Here is a 23548-nt window from a genome sequence, read left to right as displayed (position 1 = left end):
ACACTCACTGTGCTGCTGGAATGTGTGTTGGTTAATTTCAAGAGCCTGATGTATGTAAACCAAGTATTGACTAAGGTACTGAGGGCCACAAAGATGATCCAAGGGCTGGAACACTTCTACAGTGAGGAAAGGCTGAGGGAGCTGGAGGTGTTCAGCCTGGAGAAAACACTGTGGGGACCTTAGAGCTGCCTTCCAGTAACTGCAGGGATCCTACAGGAAGGCTGCAGAGGGACTTTTCCTGACAGGGTCTAGAGACAGGACAAGGGGGATTGGTTTGAATCTGATGCCGAGCAGGGCTAGGCTGGTGCTTAGGAAGAGGTTCTTCTGTGTGAGGGTGGTGAGAGTCTGGAATAGGTTGCCCAGGTAGGCTGTGGATTCTTCCTCCCTGGGGATGTTCAATACCAGGATGGATAAAGCCTTGAGCAGCTGAGAGACGTCCCTGCCCATGGCAGGGAGGTTGGAGTAGATGGTCTCTGAGGCCCCTTCCAACCTAAGCCATTCCATGATTCTTTGGGACTCGGTGCTTTTTTGGCTTTGATATTTAAAACAGCACTTATGTTAATGAGCCTCAGTCTTCCAAATGCTAATTCACTGGGAGGTGGATGGGAAGTGGTAATCACAGCTTTTCCACATGATCCACCCTCTTTATTTCCTGCTAATTTTGATTATTCATTTTATATTATGCTATTTTGGTTTCACTGCAAGACTACCAGACTTGTTATGGATTTCTTGTCTTCTCAGGCATTGTAGCACCTGCCTCTGTGAGGAAAAACTGTGAGGAGGCAAATAAAAATACTCAAAATACTCACACTTAGCATGGAGCCTGAAGTTTTAAACTTCTCAAAAAAGGATTTGAATCACTACCAGCCTGCAGGGAGAAATGAAGAAAATACACTCTAAAGTGAATAAAAATAGGTCACCTTCATTAGGCAACATAAGGGACCTGTGATGAAAAATAATTTTTCTGAGAGATGTAAGTTCTGTTGTAAAAGAGACATGGTAGCAGAAAGAAAGAGAGAACAACTGAACACAGCAACATGCAGTCTGGGGCTGTTCAGCATGGAGAACAGAAAGCTCCGGGGAGACAGAGCAGCCTTCCAGTACCTGAAGGTAGCCTACAAGAAAGCTGGTGAAGGGACTTTTTACAAGGGCTTGTAGTGATAGGATAAGAAGGAATGGATTGAAGCTTCAGGAAGGCAGATTTAGGCTGGGTATTAGGAAGAAAGTTCTGGGCTGGGTATTAGGAAGAAAGTTCCAGTTCTAGCCCCCTCAGTTTAAGGACATCAAAACACTTGACCGTGTCCAGAGAAGGGCAACAAGGCTGGGGAGAGGCCTTGAACACAAGCCCTATGAGGAGAGGCTGAGGGAGCTGGGGTTGTTTAGCCTGGAGAAGAGAAGGCTCAAGTGAGACCTCATTGCCCTCTACAACTATCTGAAAGGTGGCTGTAGCCGGGAAGGGGTTGGTCTCTTCTCCCAGGCAACCAGCACCAGAACAAGGGGACAGTCTCAAGCTGCACCAGGGGAGGTTTAGACTCGAGGTGAGGAGGAAGTTCTTCACCAAGCGAGTCATTCGTCATTGGAATGTGCTGCCCAGGGAGGTGGTGGAGTCACCGTCCCTGGAGGCGTTCAAGAGAGGATTGGACGTGGCACTTGGTGCCATGGTCTAGTCATGGGGTCTGTGTTGATAGGTTGGACTCGATGATCCTCAAGGTCCTTTCCAACCTAAGTTATACTGTGGTACTGTGATACTGTGAAATTCTTTACAGTGAGGCTGATGAGACACTGGACAGGTTGCCCACCGGTTGTGGGTGCTCCCTCCTTGAGGGAGGTTGGATGATGCCTTGAGCAATATGGTCTGATGAAGGTTTCCTTGCCAATAGCAGGGAGGTTGGAGTAGATGGTCTCTAATGTCCCTTCCAACCCAAACCATTCTATGGATTTATGATTCCTGTGTGGGCTGTGGAACACAGATTTGAATGTAAAGTCTCACAGCAGCACCCAACACTCAGCTGCTCCTCCATCGCATCTCTGAAGGTTTTCTGCACTGTGGCTAACAGAAGAGGGCTGCAAGATTTTCAAGCAAGTCATTTTGCAGCCATAGTTACAAAACAAAGTTTAGTTAAGGAGGAAGGAAAAAGGAGAATAAAGGTCTTCAGAGTCCTGAGGATTCATTTTCATCTTCCTCACTGAGATTTTTATGCTGTTTTGAAGTCTTACTGACCCTGAAAAGGTCTTGGATTCAGCTACTGATAATGAGGCGCAATGCTCCTTGCATGCACTTCATCATTTAATTAGCAGAGATTTTTACACCACCACTACAAACACAAAAGGAAGGCTTCTGTTGCTGATTTTGAGCTTAGGAGCAGGTGTATATCCTGAAATCTTAAAAAAAAAGAAAATTATCAATTTTATTGGCTTGCATCTTTTGACCTGTGTATTCGGTATGCATTCCCAGGAGCTTGGTTTGACATCTGCCACCAGTTAAATGACTGATGAAACTCTTGACATTGCTCAAGAGGGAAACCAAATTTTATAAAAGGTTCAATGTTTTATGGATTTTTTTTTCCTTTGACAGAGTCCTTTCATTAAACTGATACCAAGAATCATCCATTTTAGGCCAGCTCTGTAAAAAGTGCTTATTATTGGAAGGGGGAGAGGGGGAAGAAAGAAACAAACCTGTAGTGGTTTGAGCCTTAACTGGGAGTTAAAAGCTCAAATGGGGAAAAGGCTGAGAATCTCTTCCCTACTCCCCCCCTCCTCCCTCCAAACAGGGAGAGGGGGAAAAAAAGGGGTAAGGAGCAAATCCACTAAACAACAATCTGGAGTCAGCTTGGAAGTAGAGAGGTGAAGAAGTTTTCTTTAAATTATATATATGACAATAACAGAAAAAAAAGTTCACAAGGGCAAGGAACAAGAATGGATGGGAGGGGGACAGAAAAGAATAATACAAAACCAGTCTTGCTCTGAGGAGGTGCAGAGGCAGCAGGGAAAAGGATCAGGTCCAGCCACGTGGCTGAGGAGCAGGAGGGCAGCTGCAGTAGCTCTCATCCAGCAGAGGCAGGAGCCAAAAGCACAACCAACAGCTATGATGTCCTGCTTTTTATACCCTAGCTGGGCAGGGAGGGGGGAGTGGAACAGACTCAGCTTTCCCAGGGGAAACGCCCTGCAGGGAGGGTAAAGTACCCGCAAGCCCTCCACCCTGCTTTGTTCTTTTGTTTTCAGAAAAAGGTGTTAACCCACCACAAAACCAAACTAACATTGTGAACATTATGATCCATAATTAACATTTTTAAATTCATAGGTTCATAGAATGGTTTGGGTTGGAAAGGACCTTGAAGACCAACTAGTACCAACCCCCCTGTCATGGGCAGGGGCACCTTCCGCTAGACCACATTGCTCAAGCTCTCATCCAAGCTGGCCTTGAACACCTCCAGGGAGGCAACATCCACAACTTCCATGGGCAATCTGTTCCAGTGTCTCCCCACTCTCACCATAAAGAATTTCTTTCTAATCTCCAGTTTAAATCTGCTCTCCTCAAGCTTCAATCCATTCCTTTTCATTCTGTTGCTGAAAGTCCATGTAAAAAGTCCCTTCCCAGTTTCTTCTAGATCCCCTTCAGCTACTGGAAGGCTGCTTTAAGGTCTCCTCAGACACTTCTCTTCCCCAGGCTGAACAGCCCCAACTCTTGCAGTTGTTCCCATAGGGGAAGTTCTCCAGCCCTCTGATCATCTTCCACGGACCTCCTCTGCACCCACTCCAGCAGCTCCATGTCCTTATGCCATGGGTACCAGAACTGCTCATCACAATGGGGTCAGACTAGATGAACTTTAAAGGTCCCTTCCCATCCAAAGCACGACATGATTCTGTGATTCTATGTAAAACTGTATGATGGAAATCAAGTGGACCAATCCCATTACAAATCTGATACAAAAGGATGTTATCTCACCCAGATATGAAAGGAAAATGAATGTTTTCTCTTCTTTGATGCTTTCTTGTGTGTTGTTTTTGGGGGCTTTGTCTTTCATAGTTGATCATTTTAACAAATCAAAGATAAGGCAATTAAAATTATTAAAGCAAGCCTTTGGGGTTAGGTTCTCTGGAATTGTTTAATTAAGGTCTCTTTCCCCACACATTTTTTTTTCTGTGATGCTGAAGGTCATTCCTGGGCCCCATTTTTAGTGTACTTCCTAAGTGATAATCATGAAGCATTTTTTTCCCATTTTAAGTCTTTATTGGTACCTTGAAATAAGAACAGAACTTTTTGCACAAATTAGTTCTAAGGTTGTATGTTGGTTTGGGCGGTAGGGGGGAACACAGAAACGTTGAGTTCACTGCAAGGACTAAAGAGCAGGCATGAGAATGGGGTGGGGAAGGGTTCCATTTGTACCACTGAGACACAACAGGTTGATGTTCCAGGTGTGTTTGATCCTTCAGGCCTGATGGACTTCTCAGCTTGCTCCTGCTGTGCTCAAATGGGTCTCAGCTGGGATATGTCACAGTCACTGCATGGTCTCAAGTCAGTTACTAAGGAGCCCCAAATAAAGCTGGGCTCATCTCACTGCTGCTCACAACCAGCCTTTTTCAGCATCAAGCCACCCAGATTAGTTTATAAACAACACAATCGACCTGGAAAGGTTGTTGGCTGGTGCAAATAACACTATACTAATATTCAGGTCCACTCTAGGCCAAATTGAAGGCAACAGGGATATTCATCCCTTCATTTATCTTTGATGGCACATATAGCAAAATTTCAGTAGTACCAAGAAACCAATTCTGTATTTCAGACACAGAACAGCTGATGGTAATGGAAGTAGAGCCTCCTGCTGTTAGCACTGTGGGGAAATCAAGGATTTGCTGGAAGAGAGGAAGTTTGATTTAAAAATACACGGCTGGGAATGTGACGATTTAATGATTCAGGAGACTGAAAGTCACAGTTTTGTTCCTTGTGAAACTACAGAAAAATGGAAGCTGTAAGAGATTGGATTCAGCAAAAGCATCCCAGAAAGTTCAAAAGGCCACCCTGTGGAAGTGTCATTGCTTTTACATAGATTCACACACAGAGTCATAGGATGGTAGGGGTTGGAAGGGACCTCTAGATATCATCTAGTGCAACCCCCCTGCCAGAGCAGGATATCCTAGGGCAGGCCACACAGATACTCATCCAGGAGAGTTTTTAATGTCTCCAGAGAAGGAGAGTCCACAACCTCTCTGGGCAGCCTCCAGGGCTCTGTCACTCTCACAGTGAAAACATTTTTCCTCATGTTTCCATGGAACTTTCTATGCCTCAGCTTCCACCATTGTCCCTTGTGCTGTCATTGGGTATCACCAAGCAGAGCCTGGCTCCATCCTCCTGACACTGCCCTGCACATCTTTATCAACATGAATAAGGGCACCCCTCAGGGTCCTCTGCTCCAAGCTCCCTCAGCCTGTCCTCACAGGGAGATGTTCCATGGCCTTCAGCATATTTGTGGCTCTGTGCTGGACTCCTTCAAGCAGTTCCCTGAGGTCCTTTTTGACCTGAGGGGCCCAGAACTGGGAGCAATATTTCAGATGTGGCCTCACCAGAGCATCATAAAGGGGGGGGGAAATCTCTCTCCACCTCCTAACCACAGCCCTTCTAATTCACCCCAGAATTCCATTGGCCTTCTTGGCCATAAGGGCACATAGCTGCCTCATGGTCATTCTTGGAATCATAGAATTGTCAGGGTTGGAAGGGTCATCTAGTTCCAACTCCCCTGCCATGGGCAGGGACACCTCATACTAGATTGGGTTGCTCAGAGCCTCATCCAACCTGACCTTAAAAACTTCCAGGGATGAGGCTTCCACCACCTGCATGGGTAACCTGTTCCAATGTCTCACCACTCTCATGGTGCCCACTAGGCATGCCAGGTCCCTATCCCCTGCATTGGTCTCCATCAGCTCAGTCCCCATGTCTATATGTCCAAGTCTACACAACACAACAACCATGGAAAGATCCTGAACTATGTGCAAGCCAGGATATTTCAACACTACCCTTGTTCAGCTCCTTGAAAACAGCTGCTGTTCTTCTTGGACCCAAACAGCTCTGCACAAGCTAATGGAGTTAAGCCTGCAGAGCATTAGATATTTGGTAGCCCCCATTGCTGCTGCTGGCACTATTATTGCCACAATTCCATTAGTGACTGGTTTGATTTCTTTCCATAAGCTTCTACGCACAATCAAAGTGGGAACACCTCTTAATTTTTCACAAAGAACAACCAAAATATAAGAGAAAATTAAAAATGTAACTGGTTTTATTAGAATAAATCACTGACAGCTCTTAATGCAAATGCATGGGTAACATCAAAGGCACGGAGGAGCTGCTGAAAGAAATAATAATAGAAGAGTAGATCAGCCTCCCAAGTTTTCACTGGCAACTTTTCCCCAGCCAGAGGGCCTGTTCCATTAAAACATGGCAAGTACTTAGCAGCAGAGAAAGAATAAAGAGATTTTTCAAGAGGTGGTTGCCAGATCAACACCACAAGAATTTATTTGAGTGAGTCCTCAGGGGCTGCAGGCAGGGGCTGCAGGCTGGCCTAACTTGCACTGGTAATGTGGTAAATGGGGAGGGGACATCAGGATCTGCTTGCTCAGCACTGTCCTGATGCTGAGCTGTGTAGGAGCTCATGTGAGCCACTGCCACATCAGCAGTAGGATGCAGAAGCAAAGAACTGAGTGGTGGAGAAGCTGCTCTCCACACCTTAGAATAGAATAAACCAGGTTGGAAGAGACCTTCAAGATCATCGCGTCCAACCTATCATCCAACACCACCTAATCAACTAACCCATGGCACCAAGCACCCTGTCAAGTCTCCTCCTGAACACCTCCAGTGACGGCGACTCCACCACCTCCCCGGGCAGCCCATTCCAGTGGGCAATCACTCTCTCTGTGTAAAACTTCCTCCTGACCTCCAGCCTGAACCTCCCCTGGCACAGCCTGCGACTGTGTCCTCTTGTTCTGGTGCTGGCTGCCTGGGAGAAGAGACCAACCTCTGCCTGTTTACAACCCCCCTTCAGGTAGTTGTAGAGAGGATGCTGATGGTTGTAAGATATCTCCACCCATATTGTTTGCTCTGCTGGATGCTTTGCTTGATTCTTCCAAAACCCTCAAGTTTCATACAGTGGACAATAAGAAACAGATACTTAGGGATGTTGCTGCTGGGACACCATCCCTGGAGGTGTTCAAGAGGGGATTGGATGTGGCACTTGAAGCCATGGTTTAGTTAGTCAGGAGGTGTTGGGTGACAGGTTGGACTTCATGATCTCTGAGGTCTTTTCTAACCTTATTGATTCTATGATTCTATTGAGTTTGATAAAGAAATGAGACATCAAGGGTAGAGGGATTTCAGAGTTCTCTGTCCTCCATAATTACGAGAGAGGAGAAACTGGGCTACAGGAGGATGGCATCCAGGGTAGCTTGCAGGCAGAGGACTGCTGAGGTTGCAGATTAAAGCTCGGATGCTTACATTGCATGCAGAGTAAGCTATCACAATATCCAACAAGATGAACCAAAGGTCCACCAAAATAAAGTAAAATGAAAGGAAGCATAAAGAAGATAAACCATCAGAAAGATGCAGGTTAAGCCCAAGCCACCAGAGAGATGTTAAACATTTGTGGTGATGAGCTCACCAGATGAGATTCACAAACACGAGCCAATGCCAGCTGACATTTCCTGATATTTACTTGCTTCACTCAACTTTCTCATCTCAGGCTCCAAAATCTTGCACAAACTTTTGTCTTTCATGGTTTCTTATTTTCCTTTTTGGCCTCTTTAAAGACCTGCTTGGTAGAGCCTGATGGGATAAGTCCTGGGAGGGAAGAGAGACCCAACATTGCCCGACCTTTCTGTTACTTACAGAATACTCATAGTTTCATAGTTTCATAGTTTCATTCAGGGTTGGAAGGGACCACAAGGATCATCTAGTTCCAACCCCCCTGCCATGGGCAGGGACACCCCACACTAGATCAGCCTGGCCAGAGCCTCATCCAGCCTGGGCTTAAACACCCCCAGGGACGGGGCCTCGACCATCTCCCTGGACAACCCATTCCAGGGTTTCACCACTCTCATGGTGAAGAACCTCCTCCTCACCTCCAGCCTGAACCTCCCCACCTCCGGCTTTATTCCATTCCCCCTAGTCCTATCACTACCTGAGATCCTGAGAAGTCCTTCCCCAGCCTTCCTGTAGGCCCTCTTCAGATACTGGAAGGCCACAATTAGGTCACGTCGGAGCCTTCTCTTCTGCAGACTGAACAGCCCCAACTCCTTCAGTCTGTCCTCATAGGAGAGGTGCTCCAGCCCTCTAATCATCCTCATGCCCCTTCTCTGGACACCTTCCAGCACCTCCACATCCTTCTTGTATTAGGAGCTCCAGAACTGGACACAGTACTCCAGGTGGGGTCTCACCAGAGCTGAGTAGAGGGGGAGGATCACCTCCCTCGACCTGCTGGCCACACTTCTCCTGATGCAGCCCAGGATCTGATTGGCTTTGCAGGCTGCAAGTGCACATTGAGAGCTCATGTTGAGCTTCTTGTCCACCAGCACCCCCAATTCTCTCTCCTCAGGGCTACTTTCCAGGCAGTCACTGCCCAGCCTGGATTTGTGCCTCAGAAAACATTTGCTTTGATAAATTATTTTGAACCTTATTACCTATTTGTTCTGTGTTGCAAATACTTTCATTTTCATTTTCATTGAGGATACTGATCTTCAATTTTCAGTTTGTTTTGAATCTCCTGCCTATTTCAGGCCTTCTCAGGTGACTCTACCAACTTCACCAGGGAACTTGATGAAAATAAAGAAATAGCCCTGTGGCTAAAAAAAAATTGTGTGGGGTTTTTTTTTTCCCCACACAAAATCCTTATAAACTTGCCCTGCAGTTAAACTGCTCTGGCAAGCAATAACAGTCCATCCACATCTATTATAACAGGAGGATCACCTGCAGTTTTATTGACTGGCAGGAAACAGTCCCAGTCTGTGAAACAATAAAAATCAAATGGAGTACAAATTCTTCCAAGATTGCAGCCTGTAACCTCACAACACCAGAGATGACAGCAGTAAGCCTTTTGTTTTGTTTTGGGTTGGTTTTGTCACTTCACACTCCAAAAGAGATGGTTGCTTTGGAGCCAGAAGGCAGTGAGAGGAGCAGCAGCACAGAGAGGGGATTCTGCCCTTCTGCTGAGAGCCCACCTGCAGCACTGCCTCCAGTTCTGGTGCCCCCAGCACAAGAAGGACATGAAACCGCTGAAGACAGTCCAGAGGAGGCCACAAAGATAGAATAGAATAGAATAGAATAGAATAGAATAGAATAGAATAGAATAGAATAGAATAGAATAGAATAGAATAGAATAGACCAGACCAGGTTGGAAGAGACCTTCAAGATCATCGCATTCAACCTATCACCCAACACCACCTAATCAACTAACCCATGGCACCAAGCACCCTGTCAAGTCTCCTCCTGAACACCTCCAGTGACGGCGACTCCACCACCTCCCCGGGCAGCCCATTCCAATGGGCAATCACTCTCTCTGTGTAAAACTTCCTCCTGACCTCCAGTCTGAACCTCCCCTGGCGCAGCCTGAGACTGTGTCCTCTTGTTCTGGTGCTGGCTGCCTGGGAGAAGAGACCAACCTCTGCCTGTCTACAACCTCCCTTCAGGTAGTTGTAGAGAGCAATAAGGTCACCCCTGAGTCTCCTCCTCTCCAGGCTAAGCAGCCCCAGCTCCCTCAGCCTCTCCTTATAGGGCTTGTGTTCCAAACCCCTCACCAACTTTGTTGCCCTTCTCTGGACTCGTTCCAGCAAGTCAACTGATCAGAGGGCTGGAGAACCTCTTTTGTGAAGACAGGCTGGGAAAGTTGGGGCTGTTAAGCCTGGAGAAGAGAACAGAATAAACCAGGTCGGAAAAGACCTTTGAGATCAAGTCCAACCTATCATCCAACACGATCTAATCAACTAAACCATGGCACAGGAAACCTTAGAGCAGCCTTCCAGTACCTGAAGGGGGCTACAAGAAAGCTGGGAAGGGACTTTTTACAAGGGTGATAGGAATGGATTGAAGCTTGAGGAGGGCAGATTTAGACTGAAGATCAAAAAGAAATTTGGTCCAGTGAGGGTGGTGAAACACTGGAAGAGGCTGTCCAGGGAGTCTGTGGATGTCCCCTCCCTTGAAGTGTTCAAGGGCAGGTTGCATGAGGCCCTGAGAAACTTGGTCTAGTGGAAGTCCCTAGCAATAAGCAGGGGATTGGAACTAGATGATGTTTAATTCCTAAGTTTCTGGAAGCAAACCTTCAGTTTCCATTAGGAGAAGTAACTACAGGGGAACAAAAATTCAGACTACCCACCTATGCCCCACCTGCCTTTCTTCAGAGTCCATTTTGAATGGAATAAGAAATGGAATAATAAAAATGCTTTTCAGGGCTTCATAGATTCATAGAACAGTTTGAGTTGGAAGGAACTTGAAGGTCACCTAGTTCCAAGCTTCCTGCCATAGGCAGGGATGCCTTCCACTAGCCCAGGCTGCTCAAGGCCTCATCCAACCTGGCCTTGAGCACCTCCAGGAAGGGAGCATCCACAACCTCCCTGGGCAACCTGTTCCAGTGTCTCCCCACCCTCACTGTCAGGAATTTCTTCCTCACATTCACTCCAAATCCACTCTCCTCCTTCTACTTTTCTCTTACTTAAACTCAATACAGTTTTGGATTCTTAACCAGAGAACTTTAGAATGCAGTATAATATGGAGCTGAATCAAAGGTTTAAATATGAATTTAACCATGCAGATGGGATCACTGACATAGTGCAGAGATCCTCCTTGGGAGCCCTTTCTTTTTCATTTCAGAGCAGGCCTGTTCCACTGCACTTCTTTTTAAGCCCCAGTAAGAGTTGTAAGGGACCTTGACCAGGCAACCAAATAAAAATAACTTGACACTGAAGACAGACTCAGTTGTTTCAAGCTGTGCATAAAGCAGGCTATCCAATTGCATGGCTGTCCAATTATCACTTTGGGTTTTCTTTTTCAGCCCAGCATGAGTTCAGATTTGAGTTTAGGTTGAGTAAATAGCAACCTCAAAGAGCAGCTGAACAAGGTATCTTCATTAAAACTTTAGCTACAGAGAGCTTGAGTACTTAGGCCAGAAGGAAAAAAAAAATAGGGGAGATGAGAAAGTAAATGAGGAGCTGAGACTAAGAGGTCCCTTTCATCTAGGCAATGTAACACAAATCTTTTCTATTGTGCATTCTAAGATGTAAATTGGATTCAAGTTGATGTCCACCTGTCTTGAACCAGCAGGGGTTTCTTCCTCCTTTTATCAAAGCATCTTTCTGCCAATTACTGGTGGCTGTACCAGCTGGAGATTTTTCATGTGTGTGCAAGACTCTTACAAACACAAACTCATTAAAAGTATCTCTTTCACCTTCTGATCCCAGGGAAAAAGCTGTCACTGTGAAAAATATCAGTGACCAAGCGATCTGCACTGTTCAGTTATATCCTAGAAGACCTAGATCCCACAGCTGGAAGCAAGACCCCCAACCAGCCAAGACACCACACAAAGGACCTCAGCCCCAGTAAGGAGGCCCAGCCAGCACCCAACACCATCTAACCAACTAAACTATGGCACCAAGTGCCTCATCCAGGCTCTTCTTGAACACCTCCAGTGACAGTGACCACACCACCTCCCTGGGCAGCCCTTTCCAATGGCAAATCACTCTTTCTCTGAAAAACTTCTTCCTCAGCTCAAGAGGGGATTCTGGGTTGCCCAGGGAGGTGGTTGAGGCCCCATCCCTGGAGATGCTCAAAGTGAGGCTCAACAGGGCTCTGGGCAACCTGATCCAGTTGAGGATGTCCCTGCTGACTGCAGAGGGGGTTGGAATGGGTGACCTTTGGAGGTCCCTTCCAACACACACCATTCTATGTTTCCATGATTCTATGATTCTATGATTATGAAGAATGATGCTGCAGGAAAGAAAGACACAAGGAGTGCTAAGCACAGACCTTAACTTCCCATGGACCTGATTAATCCATGGAGGAGAATGCTTAGCCAGACCTTCAAAGGGAATGGCAGCCATGGCCTTGCACTGCTCTTAAAGCCTAATGGATCAGAACGACAGCTGCTACCTGTGCCCTGCAGCAGAGCCTTCATTCATGCTGTAACCATGCAACAAGGGCAGCAGCCCTGCTTCCCTAGGCTCCCCAAGGGAGAAAATTCACTCCTAGAGAACTTTTTTTGCTGTTGTTAAAACTTGTTATTTTGATCTGAAAAGCACAGATTTTCCTGCCAAGCAACATGATATGTATGGAAAGATTTCCTTGTGATAGCCACCATTGTGCTTTCTTTTATGGAGTATGGATGGGTTGGTTCTTTGCTTTGCATGGAGGCAAAGCAAACCATGACCTGCAGTTGTGCATTAGGAAAGATCTATGGCAAATAAAGTCATTTTTAAATCCCCTCAACTTTAAAGGGTTTCCAGGATAAAGATGACTGCCTGGGCTTCCAGTAATCAGTTCTGTTGTTAACAATGAAAGCATTCCCATGACTCCAGTTTGCAGGAATTAGTATGAGCATGTGAATGTGCTTGTATGAGTTAGGAAGAAGTTCTTCACCATGAGGGTGGTGAGACACTGGAACAGGTGCCATTTGTCTCCATTATCCCCTAAATCCCAGAGCACCTGGGCTCTGCTGGAGTCTCCTCCCACCCCAGGTGTGGCCACTTTGCCCTCCCCACCCACTCCCCTTTATAATCCCCCCCAGGAAAGGCAGCAGCTCTAAGCTGAGCCCATCTGGGCTGAGGATCCTCCTCTCATTGCTGGTGAGTACCCATGGTGCACACTGGGTGATGGTGGTGGTGACAACAAAGGCCGGGGGGCCTGGTGGCCCCCCGGCTGTTAGGAATAGGGTTGATGACTACTCCAATACTAACCATGGATGCTGGCTGGGCCTCCTTACTGGGGCTGAGCTCCTCACTGTGGTGTCTTGGCTGGTTGAGGGTCCTGTGTTTGGGATGGGTGCAAAAATGGTGGTGGTGGAGCAGGAGCTGCTTTGGGCAGATGTAGGGGTGGGGTGAGGTGGGGTGCAGGAGCTATTTGGTGAAGATAGAGAGGGGGTGGACAAGGGCACCTCACACTAGATCAGGTCACCCAGAGCCACATCCAGCCTGGCCTTAAAAAATTCCAGGGATGGGGCTTCCACCCTCCAGCTTCCCCAGTCAGCTCCTGCTCCATCCTCCCACAACCTGCCCATGGCAGGGGAGGTTGGAACTGGATGATCCTTGAGGATCACCCTTCTGACCCTGACAATTCTGTGGTTTCAACTTGCATTTCATTGATCACAAACCAGAAATGACTGTAGTTGTTCTGGATTTTCTAGCAGTGGAAAGCAGAAAATGAAAGGAGTTGTTTCACTTTGTTTTTCATTTCTTCACCAGCTAAATGACTCCACTCCAAAATCTGGATGCAGGATCATCTGGCAGTATATTCTTTGGTTATGTTCTGTAGTTGAAATTAACACTGTAGATCATAGAATGACTCAGTTTGGAAGGGATTTTAAAGATCATCTAATCCCCTTTAAGTGAGGAAACCATGTTTGTAGATTGGTTTGGGTTGGAAGAGACCTCAGAGATTATCTACTCTAACCTCTCTGCCATGGGCAGGGACACCTCTGTCAAGGTAGGGCCAAGTGGTGCCAGCACAAACCCAGAAAGACCCTGCTGTGTCTGGACATGGTCTCACTCTCCCTGCTTCTTCCTGCAGAAAGTGAGGGTAACATGGGAAAAGGAACAAAGGGGACAGGACTGTGTATGCCTGGTAAACAACCTTGCTTCTGGGGTAAGGACATGTGTACTGGCCACAGATCCTGCCTGGCCAGGCTTATGTTTCTGCCTAGCAGAAACCCTTTTCATTGGGTAACAACATGCTGGCTTTGGCTGCCCTATTGGCCCAATTGAATCTTGGGCAAGATATATACAGGCTGATTTGCAGTTATCTTGCTTGAACCTACTTGGACCTATCTGGATTGAAGTTGCCTCAAATGCCCCATCCAGAGCCTAGGATAAAGCCATGAGCCTTGGAGCCAGAGTCAAGCCTTGCTTCCCCTTGCAACCAGGATTTTGCCATGCCTCAGTTTCCCCAGGAAAATGCCTGTCATGAAGAACACATTGAAAACCACCTGCTGAAGCCAGACCAGCCTGAGACCTTGTGGCCTTCTTGCTAGCAGCCAGCCGTGCCTGACACATGAGTGTCCCAAAGCCTCAATAGCTAATACACAGCAGCAGCACTCCCCACTTGGGCGAAATCAGCTGAGTAATTAATTCATTACCTCTTTGGCTTAATGGTTCTTGTTGTCAAGTCTCCCCCCCACCATGGTCAAGCACCATTTTGCTCCCAGGGGTTCTGTTATTTCCTCCTGTTTGCATGAAATTGTTGTATTTGCCTAAATGCTGTACATTCCTACTGTAAATATATATTCTAACTGTACACTGAACCTATTTAATGGTTTGGGTAACTTTACATATTAATAAACTTAATATTTTTATTACTATCCATATTTGCTACATCATTTATATATTGAAACAATATTCTTGAACAACCTCTCAACTAGACTCAGCTGCTCAAGGCTTCATCCACCCTGGTCTCAAACATCCCCAGGGAGGAGCAACAACAGCCTTCCTGGGCAGCTTGTTCCAGAGTCTCATCACCCTTGTACTGAACTCTTTCCTCAGCTTCAGTCTAACCTTACTCTGCCTCAGCTTCAAACCATTCCCACTTGGCCTGTCTCTAGACCCCCTCAGGAAAAGTCCCACTGCAGCCTTCCTGGGGGATCCCTTCAGGTACTGGAAGGCAGCTCCAAGGTCCCCCTGGAGTCTTCTCTTTTCCAGGCTGACCACCCCCAGCTCCCTCATCCTATTCTCATAGCAGAGGTGTTCCAGCCCTTGAATCATCTGGAATGACATGGACAGTTCTGTGTTGGGAACATCAGAACTGGACAAGATGACTTTTGAGGGTGCCTTTCAAGCTGATGCAATCTGTGAAACTGGGAGTGAGGGAACAAGAGTGGGGGGGAAGGGATGGGGAGGCGGAAGGCAGCAAGAAGTGCCACCGCCTTTAGAAGTTATAATATTTAGAAAGCAGTTAGCACTGCTAGACTGGATTATGTCACTGCAGTTCCAAGAACAACTTAGTCATATCAGAAATGGGCTACCTGTAGCTGATCCTGCCTGAAAGCAGGGAGGTGTATTAGAAGATCTTTCAAGGTCCTGTGATTTTTGATTTTTGAGTCTTTCAGGCATAATTTTTTCTGGTTACCAGAAGTTACTTTCCTACATCTGACCTAACATCTCATTAAAATTGACCTTTTGAGTAGCCCAAAGGCATTTTCCCCCTGTCAATCACAGATCTTAGCATGACCATAATTCTACCTTTAAAACACATTGTGTCATGCTGAATTCTACATTTAGTTCCTGTCCTAATTTCAAAGCTTGGCACAATGCTTGTTCTGTCTGGTTTTCTGTTTCTGCAGGTTAAGGCTACATGGATTGAAATTCAAAATCTGAGGTTGGAGCTCTTTCATTACAGAACTAAAACTCACTGGTTGGCCATCTTGATTTCCTGTGTTTCCAGGTAAAGAGCTCTCCATTTTGATTTTTTTCCTGCACTTAAAATATTCAACAAGGGTTTTAACAAGCTGCAGTCGTGACTTTGAACATGACTCTGACCATACCATTACCAGAGGAGCTCTTCTGTTGGAATAAAACCTTTATTTAGAATAAACCAAACCAGGTTGGAAGAGACCTTCAAGATCATTGTGTCCAACCCATCAACCAATCCAACCCACCCAAACAGCTAACCCATGGCACCAAGCACCCTGTCAAGTCTCTTCCTGAACACCTCCAATGATGGTGACTCCACCATCTCCCTGGGCAGCCCATTCCAATGGGCAATCACTCTTTCTGTATAGAACTTCTCCCTAACATCCAAACTAAATCTCCCCTGGTGCAGCCTGAGACTGTGTCCTCTTGTTCTGGTACTGGGTGCCTGGGAGAAGAGACCATCATCTGCCTGTCTACAACCTCCCTTCAGGTAGTTGTAGAGAGTGATAAGGTCACCCCTGAGTCTCCTCTTCTCCAGGCTGAGCAACCCCAGCTCCCTCAGTCTTTCTTCACAGGGCTTGTGTTCCAAACCCCTCACCAACTTTGTTGCCCTTCTCTGGACTCCTTGCAGCAAGTCAACCTCCTTCCTAAACTGAGGGGCCCAGAACTGGACACAGGACTCGAGGTGTGGCCTAACCAGTGCAGTGTACAGGGGCAGAATGACCTCCCTGCTCCTGCTGGCCACACTGTTCCTGATGCAGGCCAGGATGCCCTTGGCCCTCTTGGCTGCCTGGGCACACTGCAGGCTCATGTTCAGCCTGCCATCGAAGAAATGCTACTACTGATCCCAGAAACACAGAATTATTGAGGCTGGAATAGACCTCTGAGGTCATCAAATCCTGTCTATGATCTAACACCAACACATCAAATAGACATTGCTGTTGATTGCTTTTCCACTTTATGATAAAATTGGGCTTGGAATGTTTTATAGAGTTGAGAACTTGAAGAAAGGGAAGATGACCTGGAAGCCTTTACTTGTTAAATAATTAATCACTCAAATTTGAACCCTCTGGTGTTCCAAACATGAGGAAGAACTTTACTGTAAAGGTGACAGAGCACTGGAACAGGCTCCCCAGAGAGGCTTTGGAGTCTCCTTCTCTTGAGACCTTCTAGACCTGTCTGGCTGCATTTCTGTGCAACCTGCACTAGATTCTACGGTCCTGCTCTGACAGGGGGGTTGGACTCAAAGAGCTCCAGAGGTCCCTTCCAGCCCCTGACATCCTGTGATCTGGCAATTCAACAAACAATTTCAGCAGGATATATGCATTTTAGGGTTCCATTGAAGACAGATGAAAGTTCTCTTCTGGCTGAAAGATGCAGCCTCAGTTCCTTCTGTTGACCTTTTACTGTATTTACATGAATGGGATTTTTAACTTTGCGGGAAATGAGGCCCTTGAGAGATCCACTTAATTAGAAGGCGTAAATGTGATTGAATTGTGCTATCATTTCTTTGTGAGGAAAAAAGGTCATCCTTCCCACACCTCAGAGTATTACAACAGCCTGCCTTGAACACAGCAGACATCAGTCTGGAAGAGATTCTTTTCTTGATGGTGTTTATGGGCTTCTTTTAGCTACCATCACAACAAGTCAAGAGTGATAAGTGACATATTTTGGGATGCCCTTCTGTCTTAGAATTTCTGTGTGCTGCTTTTCCCAGCTTGGCCCACTCTTTCCTAGCAACACCTGCCAAAGAGTCCTCTATTTCTGGGCAATTTGGTGTTTTCATTGCATTATTGAGATGAGAAAGATGCTCTTGATGGACTATTGCAGTTTATTAAATGAAGACTGGTATTAAATCCCCACGCTTTACACTAATACAAAGTAAACTGGCTGTGGGAAATCGACTCTGTGACAGCAGATCCCATATTTTTCACACAGTTTGGGTCCAATAGCTCAGCACATCCCATCTCCTAAGACAAAAAGATCTGTAGCATCTGTGGAGGATTCCCAGCAGCATCTGAACTCTTAGTAACAGTTCAACTGTTTATGTTGGTTCCCTGATAATAAATACCACCCCAGATGTCCAGAGAAGGATGCCACCCAAAGCTTACATGGAACAAGAGGGCTGTGCTGACTGCCCAGTGAATTCATAGATCCATAGAATCGTTTGGGCTGGAAGGCACCTTAAATATCAGCTAGTTCCAACCCCCCTGCTGTGGGCAGGGACACCTCCCACTAGACCACATTGCTCAAGACCTCACCCAACCCAGCCTTGAACACCTCCAGGGAGGTGGCATTCACAGCCTTCCTGGGCAACCTGTTCCAGTGTCTCACCACCTTCACTGTCAAGAATGTCTTTCTAATCTTCTAAGTCTCTTCTCTTCAAGCTCCAATCCATTCCCTTTCATCCCTGTGTACAAAGCCCCTCCTCAATTTTGTTGTAGGCCCCTTACAGGTACTGGAAGACCACCTTAAGGTCTCTCTGGAGCCTTCTCTTCTCCAGGCTGAACAATCTCAACATACCTTTGAAAATGTTCATATTTGTCACCTGGTTTTGGTTTAATGCATCTTTGTACTTAACTTTCTGCTCCAGTGTCATGAACACAAATGAAGAACAGCAAGGGCCTCCTGCCTGAGAACCATAAATGGGGCTGTTTCGGATTTCCTGTCTTTGTACTTTAATTCCCCTCCCAGCATTCACTAAGCAAACTAGAGATGTGATTCAAGAAATGTCAGTTTTGTCCATTTCCCCTTTTTTATGCCTAAAATAACTTTGAAAATTGAACATTATTTTTTTCCCCTACAGATTGCCTTTTTTAAGAGCCTCACCAAATTCTTCATCTTTTAATTTTTGCAAGAAAAATGTATCAAACCACTTCAGTATGCCTGCTAAGGAAATAAAGTGTATCACCACTAGAGGATGCTGATAGTAAACCAACAGAACTTCTTTTCCCTGCTGCGTGTCTTATCTCATTTTTTTTTGTGTAAAACCTTCAGTTTCAGTGTAAAACTTAACCCCAGAAGACAACAGGCCAGAGGTGTTTGGTCAAATTTGGTCAGTGCAATACTGAAGAAAAATTATGGAAGTATTAGTTACATTTAGGGAAACAAAGATAGAATAGAATAGAATAGAATAGAATAGAATAGAATAGAATAGAATAGAATAGAATAGAATAGAATAGAATAGAATAGAATAGAATTAACCAGGTAGGAAAAGACATTTAAGATCATCGCATCCAACCTATCATCCAACACCACCTAATCAACTAACCCATGCAACCAAGCACCCTGTCAAGTCTCCTCCTGAACACCTCCAATGATGGTGATTCCACCACCTCCCCGGGCAGCCCATTCCAGTGGGCAATCACTCTCTCTGTGTAAAACTTCCTCCTGACCTCCAGCCTGAACCCCCCCTGGCACAGCCTGAGACTGTGTCCTCTTGTTCTGGTACTGGCTGCCTGGGAGAAGAGACCAACCTCTGCCTCCCTTCAGGTAGTTGTAGAGAGCAATAAGGTCACCCCTGAGTCTCCTCTTCTCCAGGCTAAGCAGCCCCAGCTCCCTCAGTCTCTCCTCATAGGCCTTGTGTTCCAAACCCCTCACCAACTTTGTTGCCCTTCTCTGGACACGCTGCAGCAAGTCAACCTCCTTCCTAAACTGAGGGGCCCAGAACTGGACACAGGACTCAAGGTGTGGCCTAACCAGTGCAGTGTACAGGGGCAGAATGACCTCCCTGCTCCTGCTGGCCACACTGTTCTTGATGCAGGCCAGGATGCCATTGGCCCTCCTGGCCACCTGGGCACACTGCAGGCTCATGTTCAGCCTACCATCAACCAGGACCCCCAGGTCCCTCTCTGTGGGGTAACAGTTGAGAAGATTCTTGTGAAACAGAATTCACTTAGTACTGTTTCTCATAAATTCAAAGTCATATTTATGTAGTTATCTGGGGAAAAAAAATAAAAGGCCTTCTATTAGATCCAGTGTCTTGCAGAGTGGGATGTACAGAGGAGGAAGGAAAATGCAGAAAGAGTTTGCAGGGGGGGAGTGGAATGAAAAATTGAGGTTTATTTCTCCTGGAAATTTTAGTCTTGGAAGCTCTTTAATACTAAAATTAGGTCAAAATCTAAATAATTGATGTAAGTGAGGGAGATAAAGTTAAGATTTTTTTTTATGTTAACACAAAAAGTTATCCACAAGGATTCAAGGAAAAAAGAATATGGAAAATCTTATTTCTCTTAAGTTACAGAATGCACCTGGTTGGAAGAGTCCTCATAGGTCATCCAGTCCAACCCTCAACCCAGCACTGTAAGGTCAACACTAAACCATGCTCCTGAACAGCAGGTCCACAGGTTGCTTGAACAGGCTCAGGGATGGTGACTCCACCACTGCCCTGGGCAGCTCATTCCAGGGCTTTTGGGAAGAAATTGTTCCTAAAATCCAACCTAAACCTCCCCTGGCACAACATAAGCCCATTTCATCTTATCCTATCACTAGTTACTTAGGAGAAGAGACTCCCATCTCAGTGCAACCTCCTGTCAGAGAGCTACAAGGTCTCCCTTGGTCCTCCTTCTCCCCATGCTACACAACCCCAGTTCCCTCAGCTGCTCCTCACCAGCCCTGTTCTCCAGACCCTTCACCAGCTTTGTTGCCCTTCTTTGGACCTGCTCCAGCACCTCAATGTCCTTCTTGTAGTGAGTGGCCCAAAACTGAACCCAGTATTTGAGGTGTGGTCTCCCCAGTGCCCTGTATAGGGGCACAATCACTTTTCTAACTCCTGCTGGCCACACCATTGCTGATCCAGGCCAGGATGCTTTTGGTCTTCTTGGCCACCTGAGCACACTGCTGCCTCATGTTCAGATGGCTGTCAACCAACACCTTTCCTGCTGGCAGCTTCCCAGTCACTCTTGCCCAAGCCTGTGGCACTGCATGGAGTTGTTGTGCCCCAAGGACAGGACCTGGCCCGTAGTTTTGTTGAACCCCATACCACCAGCCTCAGCCCATTGATCCAGTCTGTCCAGGTTCCTCTAGAGAACCTCCCTACGTATAGATTTGCATCAGGCTGCTTGACTCAAATCAATCTAACAGACCAGAGTGATCAGCAGTGCTTGAGAAGGTGCTATTCACAACTTAGTCACCATTTTAGGCTGCCCAAAACAAAGCTACACCATTTCCATGTCAGCTAGCAGGATGGGAAACAAAAACGAGTCGTCAAAGATGTCTGTGCAGCCCCACGCTCAGAAGGACTTTTTGATATTTCTGACTAGGAGCAGGTTTTGTAGTTAGCCTTAATGAGTGGGGAGCACAAATCTTGACTGGCTGCCAGAAGAAGAAAATGAAGCTTATACCATGAGAAGTTCTCATTTGAAATGATTACTGTGAGCCTGGGACAGAGGGTGAAAAAGAATTAGAGATGGGAAGGCCATATGTGAAGCCTGAAAATCCTAGCAGGAATGAAGGAAAAATTAGAGTGGGAAATTAGTAGCAGTAATAGCTGCCAGACCTTGCAAACCTGTGGAGTTTCACAACCAAATCTTACCTGGAAGGTTGTGTCTTTTGTTTAAACTCCTGTTCATACCTGATGGTCATGTAAGAGCTCTTTGATTTTTGAATCAAAGGACTCTTACCTTGATGGTCTGACAGTTTCAGGATACTACACCTAAATTATACCTATTCCACTGCAACTTTCATCCTTCTCCAACATGCTAAATTCACCCCAACTTCAGGTATCTTTTTTCAGCCACCACATCTGGAGATTTAAGTGAATAAAAACTGCTTGCAGTACGTGAAGAGTTTGATTCCTTGTGGCTCTGCCTTGCCAGAGGCTTCAAGGCACAGTTATATAAAGGATGTTCTCAAGTGTGAAATAATGTCCTCAACCACCAGTTCAGGCTGCATCTCAGCAGCAGTCTCCCAAAGTTTTAGTGCCATGGCTCAAGTGGTTAAAACAGGAGAGATTCCAATTCACACAAACTGTTTGAAAGTGAAGGGGAAATGTAGCTGAGAATAAAAAAGAATAAGAAAGAAAAGCAAAACAAGCATCAATTGCTTTCTGGTTTTAAAGTTAATGGGCAGCCAAGAACAGGAAACATCATCCCAAACCTTTTCTTCATCTTATCTGTCTGCAGCTAAGTGACAAGAAAATACAGAAGTATTTCCAGTATGGGATAAAACTTCCTTTTGTTAGTGCAGTTTCTGTAAGCAGTTAATATCCCTGAACATATTCACTTAATTAAATGTATTTATTGCTTTAATTTACTCAGCAGAAGCTGGCAAGAATTATTTCATTTACTCTCTAGGCTGCACACCCACACAGAACTTTGCTACAAGAATTTCAGATTTAATGTCTGAAACCTGAGATCTTTTTAATTGCAGAGGGTCATGAATATTGTTTCTCCCATTTAACTGGCTCCCACCATCAAAGAAGTGTTGAGGGAAGCAGCTGGGACTGGGAATTTCTCAGGAAAAGCAAAGCAGTGCTAGGGAATTATAGTAATTTACATCTCTGAGTAGTTTGGGGGTAATACAGACCTTTCTAGCAAGCTCCATCCCCTTCAAGTTTGCACACACACAGAATGGGTTTGGTTGGAAAGGACTTCCAAAGGTCACTTAGTCCAATCCCCCTGTAGTCAGCAGGGACATCCTTCACTAGATCAGGTTGCTCAGAGCCTTGTCCAGTCTCACCTCGAATGTCTCCAGGGATGTGGCCTCAACTACTTCCCTGGGCAACCTGTTGCAGTGTTCCAGCACCCTCAGAACTTGTGGTGCAGAACTCGTCCCTCACATCCAATCTCCGCTCTTCTCACACTTCAAACCAACCATTGTCCCTCATCCTGTCACTTCAGGCCTTTGGGAACAGTCCCTCTGCAGCTTTCTCGTAGCCCCCCTCGGGCACTGGAAGCTGCTATTAGGTCTCCCTAGAGTCTTCTCCATGCTGAACAATCCCAGCTACCTCAGCCAGAATTTGGGGTTTGAGCTGGATTTTTTCATGTCACAGTCATGATACATTTTAACTTCCACTCTTTCAAGGCTACAGCACAAAAACTGTTCTGCTGTTGTGAGCATTTATTACACAGATACTGCAAAGTCTGTCAGCCACTGAAACAGGAATTTGCTTTGTGTTCCTGAGTATTGCCCTTAGTCTTTAGAAGGGAATTGATCAATGCTGTTCCACTTTACAGTTTGCATACAGAGAGTTTTGAGCTACAAAAATGATGGAGTGGAACATCTTCCTTGTGAGGAGACACCGTGGGAGCTGGGGCTCTTTACCTTGGAGAAGAGGAGACTAAGCAGGGACCTCAGTAATGTTTATAAAGATGTAAAGGGTGAGGGCCAAGAGGATGGAGCCAGGCTCTGCTCGGTGATGCCCAATGACAGCCCAAGGGGCAATGGTGGAAGCTGAGGCACAGGAAGTTCCGTGGAAACATAAGAAAAAGTGTTTTCACTGTGAGGGTGACAGAACACCAAATCAGGCTGCTCAGAGGAGTTGTAGAGTCTCCTTCTCTGGCGATATTAAAGACCTGCCTGGATGTGTTCATGTGGGGTCGGAGTGGCTGGAGAGCTCCCAAACAGAGAGGGACCTGGGGGTGCTGATTGACAGCTGCCTGAATATGAGCCAGCAGTGTGCCCAGGTGGCCAGGAGGGCCAATGGCATCCTGGCCTGCATTAGGAATAGTGTGGCCAGCAGGAGCAGGGAAGTCATTGTGCCCCTGGACTCTGCTTTGGTTAGGCTGCACCTTGAATACTGTGTGCAGTTCTGGGCTCCTCAGTTTAAGAAGGACATCGAAACACTTGAACGTGTCCAGAGAAGGGCAACAAGGCTGGGGAGAAGCCTTGAGCACAAGCCCTATGAGGAGAGACTGAGGGAGCTGGGATTGTTTAGCCTGGAGAAGAGGAGGCTCAGGGGTGACTTCATTGCCCTCTACAACTACCTGAAAGGTGGTTGTAGCTGGGAGGGGTTTGGTCT

This window comes from Melanerpes formicivorus, unplaced genomic scaffold (assembly GCF_026170545.1).
Source record: "Melanerpes formicivorus ecotype bairdi unplaced genomic scaffold, bMelFor1.0.p_v2 SCAF_15, whole genome shotgun sequence".
NCBI lineage: Eukaryota > Metazoa > Chordata > Aves > Piciformes > Picidae > Melanerpes > Melanerpes formicivorus.
The sequence above is the reverse complement of the archived record's forward strand: the minus strand, read 5'-3'. Positions refer to the sequence as shown.